General features: G+C 34.3%; 1 protein-coding gene across 1 annotated transcript in view; it reads right to left on the bottom strand.

Moving 5' to 3' along the window:
* Cntnap2 (contactin associated protein like 2) overlaps positions 1 to 17,086 on the bottom strand; it is a 2,102,194-nt gene that overhangs the window by 1,758,159 nt on the left and 326,949 nt on the right. The window lies entirely within an intron of this gene.

Genomic DNA, 17,086 nt, shown 5'->3' with positions numbered 1-17,086 from the left:
TCCATTGTGTAAATGTACCACANTTTCTGTATACATTCCTCTATTGAGGAATATTTGTTAAGGAATTATCTGCCTTAGAAAGCCACTCTTTCAAATGATTCAATTTTCTAATTACTGAAACAAAACGAGCAAAAGAAATATTAAAAATTTTAACAACATTTACATTTATTAAGCATGTAGTTCAAACAGCCTATCAGCCTTGTCCATTTGTCCAGTTTATGTTTTCAACATTTGAAATTATCACACACATAAGTGGATGATCAAGCTGAGATTCTTCTATTTAGTACTGCTTACAGATGATTTAAGAGATTATTCCTTTAAAAAATAAGTCCAATCTTTAACTGTCACATGAATAAAATTAAAATTAAAAACCAAAGTCCAAATCAGTCTTATTTTTGGTTCACATATGGTATATACCTTTCCAATGGGAGCAGAAAAAATATCTCAGACTCATGGTATTCAGCTTCATACTTACTGAAATTCCATGCTTCTCTCTCACACAGGAGAGATGTATTTCTCTATTTTGATTTCTTCTGAATTCTTAGAAAATTCCAAAATCCCTAATATTTAGTAAATAGTCAATACAAACTTCTTGTGAACAATATCTGTTTTATGAATACATATGCTTAGTAGAATATACATTTGTGGCTGTTTAATTCTTCTGTAAATCCTAAGCTTTCTTTTGGAAGTGCTGGGATTTTTTTATTAATATTTAATATGTTTACACTTCAAATGTTGTGCCTCTTCCAGGTCCTCCCTCCATGAGCCTTCCACATTATCCCTCTTCCCCATTGCCTCTAAGAAGGTGCTCTTCACCCACTTACCCACTCACTCCTACCTCACCCATCTAGCACTTCCCTTTTCTGGTACACAAAACCTCCACAGGATCGTGTACATTCCCCCCCACCCCGAGGCCCGGTAAGGCAGTTCTCTGCTAAATATATAGCAGGGGCCATAGATTATCCCATGTATGCTGCTTGGTTGCTGGCTTAGTCCCTGGGAGCTCTGAGAGGTCTTATTAGCTGATACTGTTGTTCTTTCTATGGAATTGCAATCCCCTTCAGCTCCTACAGTCCTGGCCCCCTTTTTATCTTCCTCTTCCCTTTCCCACCCAGGTCTTTCCATCCCTTTGCCTTCTGTGATAATTCTGCCTCCCCCCTTCTAAGTGGGATTATAGCATTCACAACTGGGCCTTCCTTCTTGTTAAGTTTCATATGGTCTGTGACTTGTATCATGGGTTTCTGAAAATTTTGGTCAATATCCACTTATCAGTGAGTAGATACCATTTGGGCCTGGGTTACCTCACTAAGGATGATATTTTCTAGTTCCATGTATTTGTCTGCAAATTTCATGATGTCCTTCTTTTTAATAACTGAGTATCATTTCATTGTATAAATATACCACATTTTTTGTATTCAGTCTTTGGTTGAGGGGCAGCAAGTTGATTCATATGTATATCCTTGTACTAAGCTCAACTAGAAGTGGATAATGAACCTCCATATAAAACCAGATATATTGGATCTAACAGAAGAAAAAGTGGGAAATAGCCTTGAACATATTGGCACAGGGAAAATTTTCCTAAACATAGCACCAATAGCTCAGGCTCAAAGAACAACCACTGACAAATGGGACCTCATGAAACTGAAAACCTTCTGAAGGCAAATGACACTGTCAATAGGACAAACTAGAAACCTAAAGATTAGGAAAAGATCTTTATTAACCCTGTATCCTTATACCAATTTGAATGGCTAAGATTAAAAACTCAGGCCGCAGAAGATGCTGCCAGGGAGGTGGAGAGAGAGGAACAGTCCTCCATTACTGGGAGGGTTGCAAATTGGTACAATCACTCTGGAAATTAGCCCAGCCATTCCTCAGAAAATTAGGAATAGTTCTACTTGAAGACACAGCTATACTACTCCTGGAAATATACTTAAAAGAAGAACATGTGTTCCACTATGATCATAGCACCCTCTTTTAATATCCAGAAGCTGGATACAGTCCATATGTCCCAGAACTGAACAAAGGATTCAGAATATGTGGTGCGATTTTTAAGTCATCTACATATGATTACAAAATATGCATTTTAAATGTGGAGTTGTTGAAATTTTAGGAGCCATGTTAATAATTGGAAAAGTTAAAGAGATGGAAGTTGTCCATTGCCTTGCTGTTTCTAGTCTTAGTTCTCAGTAGACCACAAGTGTCATAATGGAGCAGTGGGTTATGGAATACATAATGGAGGTCCAAGAGTTGCAGCATCTAGGTTTGTATAGGGTTCCTAAATGATGTTAACCTTCATGCAATCACCCATAATCACATTTCTCAGAATGTATACAGTGTTCAAGCAAGTCCTGACTACAAAACATGTTTCTTAAAGTAGTAAAGTGATTTTTGTTTTTATAAATACTGTGAGATCAATTTATCACTAAAGAAACCTTTCACTTGCTCCTTGTAATTTGACATAACTTCTTACAGAGCAGTTTGTAAATGTATGGGATAAGTATTGAAATGTTTAAATTTTCATAAATCTTACTTCTGAAAATTCAACTTGATGATGTAAAACAGTGTTTGAACAATTCAGTGTATTTTAACTATAGAATTATTCATGATGTCAAACCACTGCAAACTAAATAGAAAATTCTAAATACACATTAAACAAACCATTCTAAGTTGAAAAGTACTCTCAAATCTGTAAGAATGCTTCCATTTTACATGTATTCATAGCAGAAAGAAAGAGCAATCCATAGTGAACATTTCAACATGAGCTGTCTTTCTGGTGAATCTGTGAGTTCTGTTATTATTTTCACTCCTACTTATTCCTCTGCATGCTTCCAGTTTTCTACACTACCGTGTATTCATTTTAAATTCATAAAGTAACACCTGCACTAAAATGGAAGTTTCATGCATAAGGTGTTGCTTCTGTATATGGTCTCTGTCCCCAGTGAGGCTTTCCACACTCAATTGTTTGTATATGACTTCAATGTTCTAGTGAGCAGGCTAGTCTGATTTGGTATTTCCATATAAACTGAAATGTTAATGGAAGAGTCTGTATTGATGAGGCAAAAGGTTATATTTCCAAAGAAATTGAAACAATGCCATGGTTGTAGGACCATCTCACAGAACGTATGGCCTTTCTTAGATTACATTCTAGAAGTAAACTGACTGTACTCTGTGAGCCCCCATCAATTGTCAAAAGTTCACATATTTCTCTATCTCTATTTTATCATACTCATAACTTCTCAAGTGTCTGATTGTTCAAATACTATTCAACGATACCCAAATCTGTGTCCTTGCCTTTTATTTATAAGGCATTGAAATTCAAAATTGGGCCATTTATAGCATATGTTCTACTATATGAATATTTGTATTTTATATTGATTAACAGCTTGTTAGGAATAAAGCAGATAAAAGGTCTGTTGCTGTTGCATTCATTTTACATCAAGGAAAATCTTTTCCAACAACCTGCCCAGACTGGAAAGTTCTGAGTAATGGAGACCTTTCAGATGCCATCATGCAAATGTGCCACTGTCACACAAGGGCAGCTGCAGGAGAAAAGTGACAAATGGCTCTGGGGATGTCCACCTTGAGACTTCTATGAATGAGAAATGATCATCCCAGGCATTCCCCACCCATTTTAAACTCTTTAAAATGACTTGAGATAAGATAAATAGCAGATATTTTACCAGAGATAAGTAAAAGTGATGGGATTACAGATTCATAGCAACTTTTTAAGTGCTCTGAATTTTCTTTATGGGCCTCACATGAGCCATTCACATAGTGAGTCTATGTTTCAACCAAGATTTGACAGATCTACATGATACACTTGTGAGAAGAATAGCAAACAGTTTGGTGGAGTTCTGGTCATTCAAATGCATGTGCATTCAGATCCTAACAACTGCTTAAAGTTTAACATTTAGGAGAATGTAAGAAGGAGATTTTAAAATCTTGTAACCATATTTTTAATCAGCAACTTAGATAATGGCATAGGCGAAACAAGCAAAATGAAGTTTATAGGGGATATCGTGTGTTTTTTTCTTTAGAAAATAAATTAATATAACCTAGCATGCTAATGACTATAAAATTTAAAATAAAAGTAATTTATTTTAAAAGTATTTTTAAATTAAGAGAAAGGAATCAGATCTATCGACTAGTTTGAGAGATGCTATCTCTTGAAGTCTTCATAATCTGAGATCATAATGATAGAATTAACTTTTTAGGACAAAACTATTTTAGTGTCATATTCTCTGCTTTACTCTTGTAGTGTGCTATTGCCATCTGCATTTATGAACATTTTAAAGGCATATTATATTCGTGCTTTATGGTTCATGTTCATAACTCTAATATAAAGAAGGAAACAAGAAATTAGAATGAGGATTAAGCTGTGGTAGGAGCTAAAGTGGGGACATGGGAGTAAAGAAAGTACAAGAAAAGTTTTATCTAATTGTACAGAATCTTACCATGAGTATATGTGTGTTTGTGTGCATGTGCGTGTGTGTGCATGTGTGTGCATGACTGAGAGTTTACACATGCCTGTGTATGAACAAAGGATAGAGAAGGGTGTATGTTGTCTTCTTCTGTCACTGGCAGTCTTTTCCTTGGAGATGGTCTCTCCACAAATCTGAACCCTGAGATTTTTGCCTAGATTGACTGGAAACCAACAAGCCCCAATAACTCTTCTGTCATTTCTGTCCTCTATTCTTTTTTTATAGGCATGCATAAGACCACATCACACTTGGTATGTGGATGTTCAAGGTCTCAAGCATATACAGCAAGTACACTTATGCTCAGAATCATCTCCCTAGCCATTTAAATTAATTTTTAAAATATAATTATAAGCATGGTGTTTTTGCTGTCCCTGGGGACACATACAGTTGTGTTTAATAGAGAGCATCATTAACTTTACACAATAAAAACAATATTTAAGGGAAAATTGTACTGAAATTCCAGTACAATATGTAAATGTTTAGTCATCTAAATCTCTGTGTTAGCTATTCTATTTATCATAATAAATTATTTTAAAGAAATCCTCTTATTGACCTTAAGTCAATGAGGCACAACTCAGCTATTTAATTCTCTGTCTTCCCTGCTGCTCTAACATCTTAAATATTTCACTTGCCGTTTTTAAACATGTTTATAACATGTCTCTTATCTCAAGATTTTTATAATGTGGTCTGAGTATGCAGATCAGGGCTTTCGTGCCTGAGTTCATTCCTCAGTCCCTTCAAAATGAGAAAGAATGGATTTCTACATATGTTTTCATTCCTAGACTGGGCTGCTAAAGATATTCTATTTAACGCAGAGGTACAGCTTTCAGTAACATGTCTGCTGTTATCTCTGTGTCTGTGAGATATAGTTATCAGGAACACTAGCTGTGTATGCCAAATAACGAAAACTTCATTGCTAATGTAAGTTAGAGCTCTGACACTTTGAAGTCTGCTATTTTTATTCAGAAATTTGAAGCTTGAATTGAGGTAACTAAATTTTAATAAAATTTGATAGTTTTGTTTGCAGCATAGCAGAATATTTTACAAATGACAGGAGCCTTAATGCTATATCTTTATAAAAATTCATAACTGGAGACAAGATTGTTCTATGTCAACTCTCCAGAAAGGAGACACTGAAACATTGAATGTGGCAACATTATATATTGCAAGCATCTCATTAAACTGCCTTTTGTGCTTAAGGAGGAGTGACAACTTGTGGAGTATGCACAGATGCTAGCTGTTGAAAGTTATAACAATATATCAGATGCCAAAGAAGCCATGGTTGTATTCTTTTTTTTTTAATATTGCTCTATTAAGCAAAATGGCTATAAGGGATTCATTGATTTATTATTTATTCCAAAATAGAATAATAGTGAAGTGAGGGTGATTTATTATATCACTTTCTGCAAGTTTTACAAAGCAATAAATGTCCACAACGTAATTATTGAGTCAAGATGCAACAAATGAACAAAAATTTAGGAATGTATTTTAGAAAGTCTAGGGAAAAGACACTGGGACCGTGTCTGGATTAAACAGAGAAGTTGGAATCAAGAACTTGAGGACACTTTGGTGCCTACCAAAGACTTGCATGGGATCAAACTAATCAACACTCTAGTATGAAGGGAATAAGGCAGGGGGATTCCTACACTAGCTGAGGAGCTACTCACAGCTGTGGCTACTGGAAGAGGCAGAGTTCCCTTTTCCCTAGGGATATAGCCTCCAGTTGGTTCAAGTGCTCTAATGAGTAGCCAGCATCTTTGTGTATACAAGAACCACCAATTAGATACAGTAGGTTATTAAAAACAGAAGGAAAAGAAAAAAAATAAGAGGATACAAAGCTGAGAGAGTTGCATTGCGTACATGTATGGAATTCTCAAAACATAAAATCAAATATATTTTTAAAGCAGAACTTCCATGTAATTCTTAATGGATGTAAGATTTCTTTAGAAAAGTAATTGTTAGTTCATTAAGTATTCCATATAAGTTTATCATATTAACACATTTGCCCCATCTCAACTCTTCCAAACCCTCTCTTCCTTTCATCACTCACCCAGTTCTTTTTTTGTTGTTGTTGTTTTGTTTTNTTTTGTTTTGTTTTTTGTTTTTCGAGACAGGGTTTCTCTGTGTAGCCCTGGCTGTGGAACTCATTCTGTAGACTAGGCTGGTCTTGAACTCAGAAATCTGCTTGCCTCTGCCTCCTGAGTGCTGGGATTAAAGGAGTGCACCACCATGCCCGGCTCACTCACCCAGTTTTGAGTTTCCTTTTGAATCAATTAAGATCAGTTTGTGATACCCAAATATTCATGGATGTTCAGTTTTCTACTGGAGTAGGCTCAACCTACAAGGGACTACACTCTGGGAGAACACTGGTCCCCTTCTTCCCTAAATTACCAATTTTGAATGGCTATGGATATGCGGGTGGAGATTCATGCTCATCTCCTCTGTGAAGGCTAGAATTTTGTCAGACATGAGCTCGCATGCTCCGGTCTTGTGTGAATTTATATGTGAAACTACATGTTCTGTCCACTTCCGTGACACAGTTTTTCTTAAGTCTCTCTAGCTTTGAGAATTTCTCTGTCCCTTCTTACACAATGATCCCTGAGGTTTGGGGTAGAGCTTTTGGAGTTGTAGTAAATATAATCCATTCAAGGCTGAACATTCAGTGATATATTAGTCTCTATACCAGGCCAATTGGAAGTCTTTGTGTCAATCACCATTTACTTTTTTTTTTCTTTTGGTTTTTCGAGACAGGATTTCTCTGTATAGTCCTGTAGTCTTGGCTGTCCTGGAACTCACTCTGTAGACCAGGCTGGCCTCAAACTCAGAAATTCACCTGCCTTTGCCTCCCGAGTGCTGGGATTAAAAGCATGCACCACCATGCCCAGCAGCCATCTACTTTTAAGTATGTACAAATACTAAACTATATTTCTATGAAGGGGATAAAAAATAGATTCCAATTTTATAGTGATATTTTCAACATGGTCATTATGTTTTCCAGTTCTAATTGTATATAAATCTAATAAGTTCAATTGCAATTTTTCTTACATTCAACATTAAATTCCTCAGAGAATTTCAAATGTAATAAAAATTATAAATGAAGACACATAATGTCAATCACACATGATTTCCAGGACTTCCTGATAGTCAAAGGTTTAATTGCAAGAACTCTTTATACATGTGATATTCAAAGCAAACATTTTGGATGTCCAAGCAATTTTAGTGAGCTTTGTCAGTCAATATCCTCTGCTGTGAGTTTAGTTGCTTTTGGATGTGATATCTTGGCCTCAGTATATGTGTAGAAGTCTGTCACATTTCAATGCACTTTTGACAGTTTACATCAAAAGATTTGTGATCATGAGCCACATAATGAATTTGCACAAAGCAGAAAATTCTGGACATTCTGTCTATAGTGTACTGTGAAAGGATGGCTGGATGAAGAATGCTTCAGGCCAACATGTTATACTAAGATTATTTTAAAGTTTAAAATTTAGAATACTGTATAATGATGCTAAAATAATATAGCTTTTAAAAATATATATCCCAAATTTGAGAAATAGAATCATCAGTCAAAGAAGCTGAAGGCCCTTGAAGTCATTTACAACCCATCTTTCCTACCTCTTTTCTTGCTCTCTAAATTTTAAATGATTAATCATTTGCCAAGAGGATATTATTCCTCCTAATAAGTTCTGTGGGATGGTTGATATCTCTCTTTTGAGACATGCACATTTCCCAACATTTCCTAAAGTCAGAAGAGTACCCCATTACCATTAACTGTTCACTGCTTATCAATAATCCGTATTGATTATGCCCCATCATTGTGTCAGGTACAACTCATAGCACTTGCAGTAGCGACACAATCATTATCTTGAAAACTGATGCTCCTACAGATGAAAACGTGTGCATACAAGTAAGGAAAGCAAACATGGCAGTGTACTGGTTTGTTTGTTTTGTTTTGTTTTGTTTTTTGGTTTTTCGAGGCAGGGTTTCTCTGTATCGCCCTGGCTGTCCTGGAACTCACTTTGTAGACCAGGCTGGCCTCGAACTCAGAAATCTGCCTGCCCCTGCCTCCTGAGTGCTGGGATTAAAGGCTTGTGCCACCATGCCTGGCAGCAATGTACTGTTATGTAGAAGAGTAGCTAATAGACTCACAATAGTTAGTGATGCTGCAGGATAGGCAAAAAAAAAAAAAAAAAAAAAAAAAAAAAAAAAAAAAAAAAAAAAAAAAAAAAAAAAAAAAGGGCAATTTACACAGAGGAAATGAACACAGGATTTATAAAACAACACAAGTGTGCCTCTGTCAATCTAACCAGATTTTAACTATAGCACATGCTATAATTATTCCTGATATGTTATAAATATTGCCTAACCTCTTCCCCTCTTCTCCCAGTGCAGTTAATAACTAAAACATAATTGAATCTCACACACAATTAAGTTTATATTGTTCATTCACTTACATTCTATGCATGTAATGCTTTCTTCCAAGTATATTTAATGTCTTCTCTCTCTAAATCTCCTGTGATGATTAGTGTTTGACATTCAAGACCAATAAATAAACTTTTATATTTTCCTGCCTTAAGGAAAATTAATGTTTCATGTTAATGTAATTTCTTCTAAATTAAGCATCTGCCATGATAAATTTTTCTTTCAGAGCTCATGGATAAATTTGGGTGATTCAAAAAAATGTTTAATATTTTAATTAATATATTGAAAGCTTCAAGGTATCATAGAAACAACATATCTACTGAAAAATTTTAATACATTCACAGGTTTTCATGTGCAATATAGTATAAGAGAGAGAGAGGAGAGAGAAAGAGAAAGAGAGAGAGAATTAGCAAATATCTTCTAATTCCTGAAGGCGTTTATACATGTAAGTATTCTAAAACTGAAACTGCCCAAAGTGGTAGGAATATTTTACAGGAGGTCTTATCTACATTTGAATTATATTTAATAGGCTCAACAACCTTCATAGATATTCATATTTTAAAAATTAAAAATTACAGAATCGTGGTAGCATTTAAAAAATAGCAATGGCTCACATTGGGATAATTTCAGATGGCAAGGGTACAGATTAACCCTTTCCTGGTGGATGCTCACAAAGTGCAATGGCTTTAAAGCTGGCAGTTTGAGCAACAGGAACCTAAGATAGCAACAGACATCAGAACATGCATAGAATACTTGGAGGTTGATGTGTCCTTTGCAATGCTTAAATTAGTTGGTAGCTTTTAATGGTCACATTTTTACAATTTATAATAATTCTTTCCTGAGTGTCTCATAAGTAAAATAAATATTTATAGAATTGATAGAAAGTTTTTTAACATGCTGACTAATAAAGAAATGAACTATGGTGAAAAGCCATCAACCGTTGATATATGAAAATTTAATATCTTTACAAACACCCATTCTCACTCTGCTTAGTCTACTAATATAAAATTACTCAAGAGTCTAGAAACTTCTCATAGGAAAATTACGTTTATATAACCAAAGTATATTCTGACAATATATTTTTATTTAATCAATACAGTCAATTTCAATAACTGAACTCACTGCCAATTTCTAGATTCTATTTTGAGATAACATTGTGCCAATGAAGGAGACAAAATAGATATCTTTTATTTTGAAATTTTTCTTCCCATAAGTGTCTGTCTTCTCACCATAAAAAATATACAGGCTTTGAAAGCTACTTGTTAGTTGCCTCGAACCAGAACATACTGATCCTTCTCGCTTGTTGACAATGACCTAACTACTAGGGTTTCTAATAACGAGATGTCTAAATATATCCATATTGATATTTTCCAGTCTACATTAGCTATTTCAGAAGCTATTTGAAGTGATCGTAACTGTATATATATAATCAAAGTTGCTTAGTAGTTAACTGGTATCTGTAAAGAAGTTATTGGACAGCTAGCTTATCTGAATTGATATATTCTTTTATAACTTTAAGAGGGAAGAACATAAGAATCAGAATCAGAAATTTTTAAAGGATTATATGAAATTCTTAAAGTTAACAGGTGACATGTTTCCTCCCAAAGGGTATAAGTACAGTTAGCAACTGATTCAGAAAGGTAACACTACCCAGAGGAGCTAAATTTACTGGGCAAGAAAAGTCCACTAAGGCTGTTGGCCAAGACTTAGCAGACTTTTTAGTGATGATATTGAAGTGTATCTGTTAATGTAACTATTCTCTTACTCAAACATGTGTACAATCTCTCACCTGCAATCTTAAAATTAATGACTAAACCAGACATGGGTGGAAATATCACATGCGCGTGCCTGGACACACTCACACACACACAAACACACACACATACACACACATCACAGGAATCAATAGCACTATAGGAAACGGAACTATCCACAAGTGATGCTGAACATTTATTCTCAGTATGCTGTAGACCACATTAATTGGATAAACTCAGTCCAAGATGCATCCTAGAGAAAGTAAGCTACTGTTTTCCTTCCTGTGTTAGTGAGGTCTACAGATTGCCACATGGCTTGGAGGACTTAAGTAGTGTGAATCATAAGCATCACACTAAACATGACAAGAATCTCTGTTCTACAGTGTTTTACTTTGCTATGGAGGTTTCCTTTAATAAAATATGTTTTGGTTTTTCTTTCCTCAAGTCTGTCAGCTATTAAAAACAATGAATTTATGAAATTCTTGGGCAAATGGATGTATCTGGAGGATATCATCCTTAGTGAGGTAACCCAGTCACAAAAGAAGTCACTAGATATGCATTCACTGATAAGTGGATATTAGCCCAGAAACTTAGAATACCCAAGATACATTATGCAAAACACAAGAAAACCAAGAAGGATGACCATCGTGTCTCTATGTCCAAATACAGGACTATTGGGGTGCTATGTAAGTTTCTTTTGTGCTTTGAACCGTCAATTCTCAGAAATGTCTACCCATAGCTTGTGCTGGTCCATGATTCATTACTTGTACAAAGTCTGATGTAATGCATGACAATTAGTTAAATTTATGTGACCTACAAATTATTATTAATTATTTATATATTTGAAAATTGTATTGACTTTGGCTATTTTAATCATCACGTGAAATTTTCTATATTATAAAAATGTAGGAAAATCTACCTGTAAATAATGAAGATTCCAAAAGGTAAACTTTTCTGCCTTTTAGAATCCTTTGATTTTTGTTTTTAATCTTTTAACATTTGACTCAGAATCCTTATTTCTCAATATTTAGTAATAACCTTTGAGGACAGCTCATTTGATATTTCAAATGTGTTAATGTCCATCTCTTTTCCTATATTGTTATTGTTTGATCTATATGATAATCTGAAGAAAGTTTGCAAAGTAATTTAAATGTACACTATTATTTTACTAACCCCATCTTCTTCCTGTTTTTAGAATAATGATAAGGATCGTAACTGACTATATCCATTCTGGTCAGCTGTGCAATATATTGGATAAAGAAATAAAGCCATGAGTTTTTGACAGCTACAAATGTTGTATGAAAACCACTTCTCATGCTAAATTTTATTTTCTTCATTTCTGGAGATTCTAGTGGAAAACTTGTTGAGTATGTATAATTAAGACATGAGATATTTTGGTCTTAATAGGACAGGACTACTCAAATTGAATTTCCTTCTGATTTTGCAAAGAGGAATATGGCATCATTTTCTATTATTTTAAATATTTGATTTTTCTTCCACTTACTGACTTTAGCTTAGATACCTCAGTGTGCAATATTACATTAAAGAATATGAGTGTAAATATGTCAAAGGACAAATTGTTTTGTCATGACCCTTAACATAAAATTCAGAGTGGGTAGAGAAATTAAATTACTCCTGGTCTATATGCATCCTCCCAGCTGGATAGTTTTCACAGTGATAGAAGTTTCTATTCAGGCTGTTTGCAAATAAAAATCATCAGCAGTGCTTCTCACCTATGAATCCTGTGAACTATAGTAATAAACCATATAGTAATATATATCCATGGTATGAATGTTATGTGTGAACTATCCACTTTCTGATTTGCTTGAAGGCATCTTTTATGGACTAAATGGAGGTGTGATGCAGTAAACTTAGTCAAGCATCATCTCTAGGGAACTCATAGGCCCAGGGAAGAACTTACTACACTTAATTTGTGAAATGTACACAGTGCCATCCTGCCTTCTAAATACATATCTCTATAGCCACAATTTAGTGAAGCATTCAGGCATCAACAGAGCAGTTGCTTTGTGATTAGTTAAATACTGGTTATGACACAGACTGATGACAAATCCAAGTCTTGAGTAACCATCTGTAGAGTGCTTAGCCATAAATAGGCCATCTGTATCACAAACCACCATTCTAAGCTCAGTTAAAATTTTGTAATAATAGGGGCAGAAACAGAGTGGTTTGCACATGACAGGTACACTGTACTCAAGAACTACATGATCTGCATGATGGCAGCAGTAAAGATGTAGACATAAGGAAGAATTGGTACCCAAGTAGATGCATTGCTGATCAATTGTTCACTGGTCTGTTTTACTTCCTAATAAACAGTGTAAAAGCTCTGAGAATCCACTCTTACAGAAAAGCAAGGGGAAGACTTGTATGAAGTGCTTCAGGATCAACATTGTCAATACTTTGTAAACTAATGAAAGATTAGCAAGTCATCAATGATATTTACTTAAGACAAAATGATTTCTGTCAACAGTTAGCTTTGTGACATTTTAACATGTGATGTTTCCACCTGTCTTATTTCAAGAACACTGGAGAATAAAACAACCTACAATCTAGTCTGTTAGTCTACAGCTTTTGGAATGTCAGAGAAACCTTGGCACTTCTCTAAGATGTTGTCTACTTAAATCATTGAGAGACCTACAAAAGTCCGCATTCCCGTGATTGTACATGTCTCAAAATGCAGAACATTAATAGATAATTTTGTTGATCTTTTTAAAAAAACATAAATAACAGTCAGACGTGGTGGCACATGCCTCTAATCCCAGCACTCAGGAGTCAGAGGCAAGTAGATTTCTGAGTTCAAGGCCAGCCTGGTCTACAAAGTGAGTTCCAGGACAGCCAGGGCTATACAGAGAAACCCTGTATCGAAAAACAANAAACAAACAAACAAACAAACAAAAACCATAAATACCAATTATAAAACAAAATATAATCATTAAAATGAAAAATTCATTAGAATGCTAAATTTTCCACAAAGTCAATGAATTCATTGACTTTAAGATCAGTCAGGTGTGGTTATTAAATCTATGAAAAAGATAAAATAAAAAGGAAAAAAAATTAAATAGCTCAAAGACCAAACTGGGTAAGCTTTCAACATGTACATAATGGGAGTTACACAGGTAGAAGAGAGAAAAGGGGTCATCAAGGTGCTTCAGGAAATATAAGTTATACATTTTCCAAGTGTTCTGCAAAACATTCTTCTTCCTATGATGATCAGCAGATAAACATTGGCTCTGCCTTCTTCCACTCTGATTTGTATTGGAGGCTCTGGCTATGCTGATTGAAATGAGATAGTGAAATGAAATTTAAACTATATCCATGTTCAGGAAAAAGGACCAGCCCCTCTACAAATGAATGAATCCTAAAAGTGGAAATACTAAAGAATTCACACACACACACACACACACACACACACACACACACGGACACATACACTTATACCCCAGTTAATATGTCAAGTCCACTGCGATGGCATGTTGCTCTTATGACATGCAAAACAAACAAAACAAAGGTTGCTGGATTAAATCATCTCTTCTCCTAATACCCCTCTTTTCCTCTCTCTTACACACACACACAAACACACACACACACACAATACATTCAGTGTGTAATTTATACTCTGAAAGCAACTAACACTGTTGAATGAATTTGGATATTTGAAGATGGGATAGTATTCCAGTCTTTAAGTTCGAGGAGAAGATGAGCATATTCCTCTAACTCACTAGTAGATTCAGCACACTTGAGGTTCCTCTGTGTACATAAATACAAACTAAAGTGACATGGGAATTCAACTGAAAAATAAAAAAAGAAAATCTTAAGGAAATTTACACTTTCCAAAATGTAAAACTAAATATAAAATTCCCAGTAGTAAATAGTACATTTTCGCAAGAGGATTAGTTTACAGGTTTGAATTGTAGAAATGAAAGGAAAGAAATGAAGCATGTGTAGATATTTATGTTTAAACAAAAGTATGAGATAATTTTTTAAACAAATAATATTGGTTAAAGTTAATATTCCCATAGAACATAATGATTCAGAACTTACCCCTTTCAGAACTACAAATTCAACAAAAAACTGAACATATGTTAAAACTGTAGAACATGTATAAGTAAGAAGACAGAGTGCTAAATATTTCTAGTTTAAATCATGCAGTAGTTTTTACGTCAGATTTTAGAAGCATATGTACATTAAGCAACAAAAAGATGAATATTAGATATAATAAAAATGCTTTTTGTTGTCAAATCATATAAAAACAAGGAAATATAATAAAGTGATGAAAATAGTAAGAAATCATAGGAATGACAAAAATATATGTGCATGACTATAATAATGTATATAGTATGCAATGTATATGATAATGGATATGAACATATATTTATTTTAGATAAATAATAGCACTTCAAATGGGCAAATAATTGGAAAGATCTTTCCCTTGAGAAGTCTATAAATTGGTAAAACTCCCATAATGATGCTCAGCTTCATTAATTCTTAAAGAAATGCAAATAAAATCCACAATGAACTACATCACTTTGCATAAACTAGGATTGCTCTAATCCAAAAGAAAAGGAGGAGGCTACTATCCAGATCATATACAGCAAATGAAAAATTTATTAGAATAGACCTAATTTAAAAAAAACAAACCACAAACATTCTACCTACCCTACCATTGCTATTGCCTTCAAAGTTGGCTTTCTTATTTTGGTTTCTGAGGCTGTTTTCTATTAACTATGAACTGGTAATTAATTAGTGAAAATTTTGTTCAAAATAGCATTGATGTTATAGATTAATTAGAATATAACTGACATTCAAATTTGATGTTAGCTGTGTGTGAACAGAGAATGATTCACCATTTACTTTATATTTCACATCCTTTAAACTTAGTGACACTATTTTTCTACTTCATTTGTTAGGTAAAGTTTTAGATACTAAATTATAATTGTCATGAATGTTTTGTCCTGTTATATTTCAAATCAAGCTTTCATAAGCAAAAAAATAATACTATCAGATTTTTAAGTTGATATTTTCTTAAAATAAGAGGGAACAAAAATATAAACATGTTCATAAAGATTCAGAACTACAAATAATTCCATGAATCCAAAGCGAACACTCTAATCTCACCACAGGATTAATGACTATTTTAAAGAGAATACCTTTAGATAATGCTCGTAGGAACAGATGTGGGGAAAAGGGACTCCTACAATACCTCTAGTATATATGTAAATTCATAAAACCATCCTGGAAAACTACAGAGTTTCCTGAAATTTTCAAACAAACACAATATTCAGCATTCTGACAACCGTGCCTAGACTAACTTGAACTCCATATACTGATTGATTATCTGTGCTCCCTGTTCACTGCAGTAACCAGACAAAGTGGAGTACTGACATTTGTGAAAATATGAATAGAACTGCATATTCACATTTGAAGTAAAATAGCCCAGACACAGGAAGGCAAGTGCCACATAATCTTACTCAAATATAAAATTCAAAACACTGATTTTTGTGGAAGCTGAGAGTAATATGGTGACCATCAAAAGAGGTGAAGCGGGGAATGGGAGATGACAATGGAAAACTGATGATGAGTATTAGTTTATAGCTAAATAAAGACAATTATTCACTAGGTTGCAAGGACTTATTAAACCACATTTTATTGTAAACAAGTAGCTCTGAATATACAGAACTGATTAGTGATAATAATGTATTATACTTTATAAAATATACAAAATATCAATGTTATGCTCTCTATAGAAAAACCTAGACAACTACTCTCATCTTAGAAGAGAAGATACAACTACCACTTTACTGAACTGAGATAGGAATGATCTACCTTACAAGCATTTATTATTATACCCACATATAAGTCTAGTTCTCACTCCTCTTCAAGGGCACTTCTTTTTGCAATATCAGAAGTTCATCACCAAAAACTATCATCAATACAAATGCATAGCCTTGGAGCCATGTTCTAATAGACAGAATTACAATACAACTCCTGAATGCTATAATCATGGGACATCTTGGAAAAAGGGGAGGGAAGATTTAAACACCGAGATGATCAGGTAGTTTTCTGTGAGGTTGTCTCTAGTAATCTCAGGTGCTCTACCTACGAAGACTTAAATATAAGGTTGGATACGCATGAGATGAACAAGCCAAACAAAAATATGTATACTATAGTGGGAGATAAAAGGTCAATAATACACAAAGAACCATAGGCAGCTTCACAATAGAGAAAGCGAGAGAAGCAAACATCCCAAGGAAAGAACATTCCAATCTTTTATCCAATATTGAATGGTCTTCATTGAAATAATTTAAGCAAGTAACAGAATACAGACTGAATCATTTTTTATTTATGTATTTAGGAATACATATGTAGATAAGGATACACACACACACACACACACATACACACACCATTAAT

The sequence above is a fragment of the Mus pahari genome, chromosome 2, assembly GCF_900095145.1.
Source record: "Mus pahari chromosome 2, PAHARI_EIJ_v1.1, whole genome shotgun sequence".
Taxonomy (NCBI): domain Eukaryota; kingdom Metazoa; phylum Chordata; class Mammalia; order Rodentia; family Muridae; genus Mus; species Mus pahari.
Note: the sequence above shows the minus strand (reverse complement) of the source record. Positions and strands in the feature narration are given on the sequence as shown.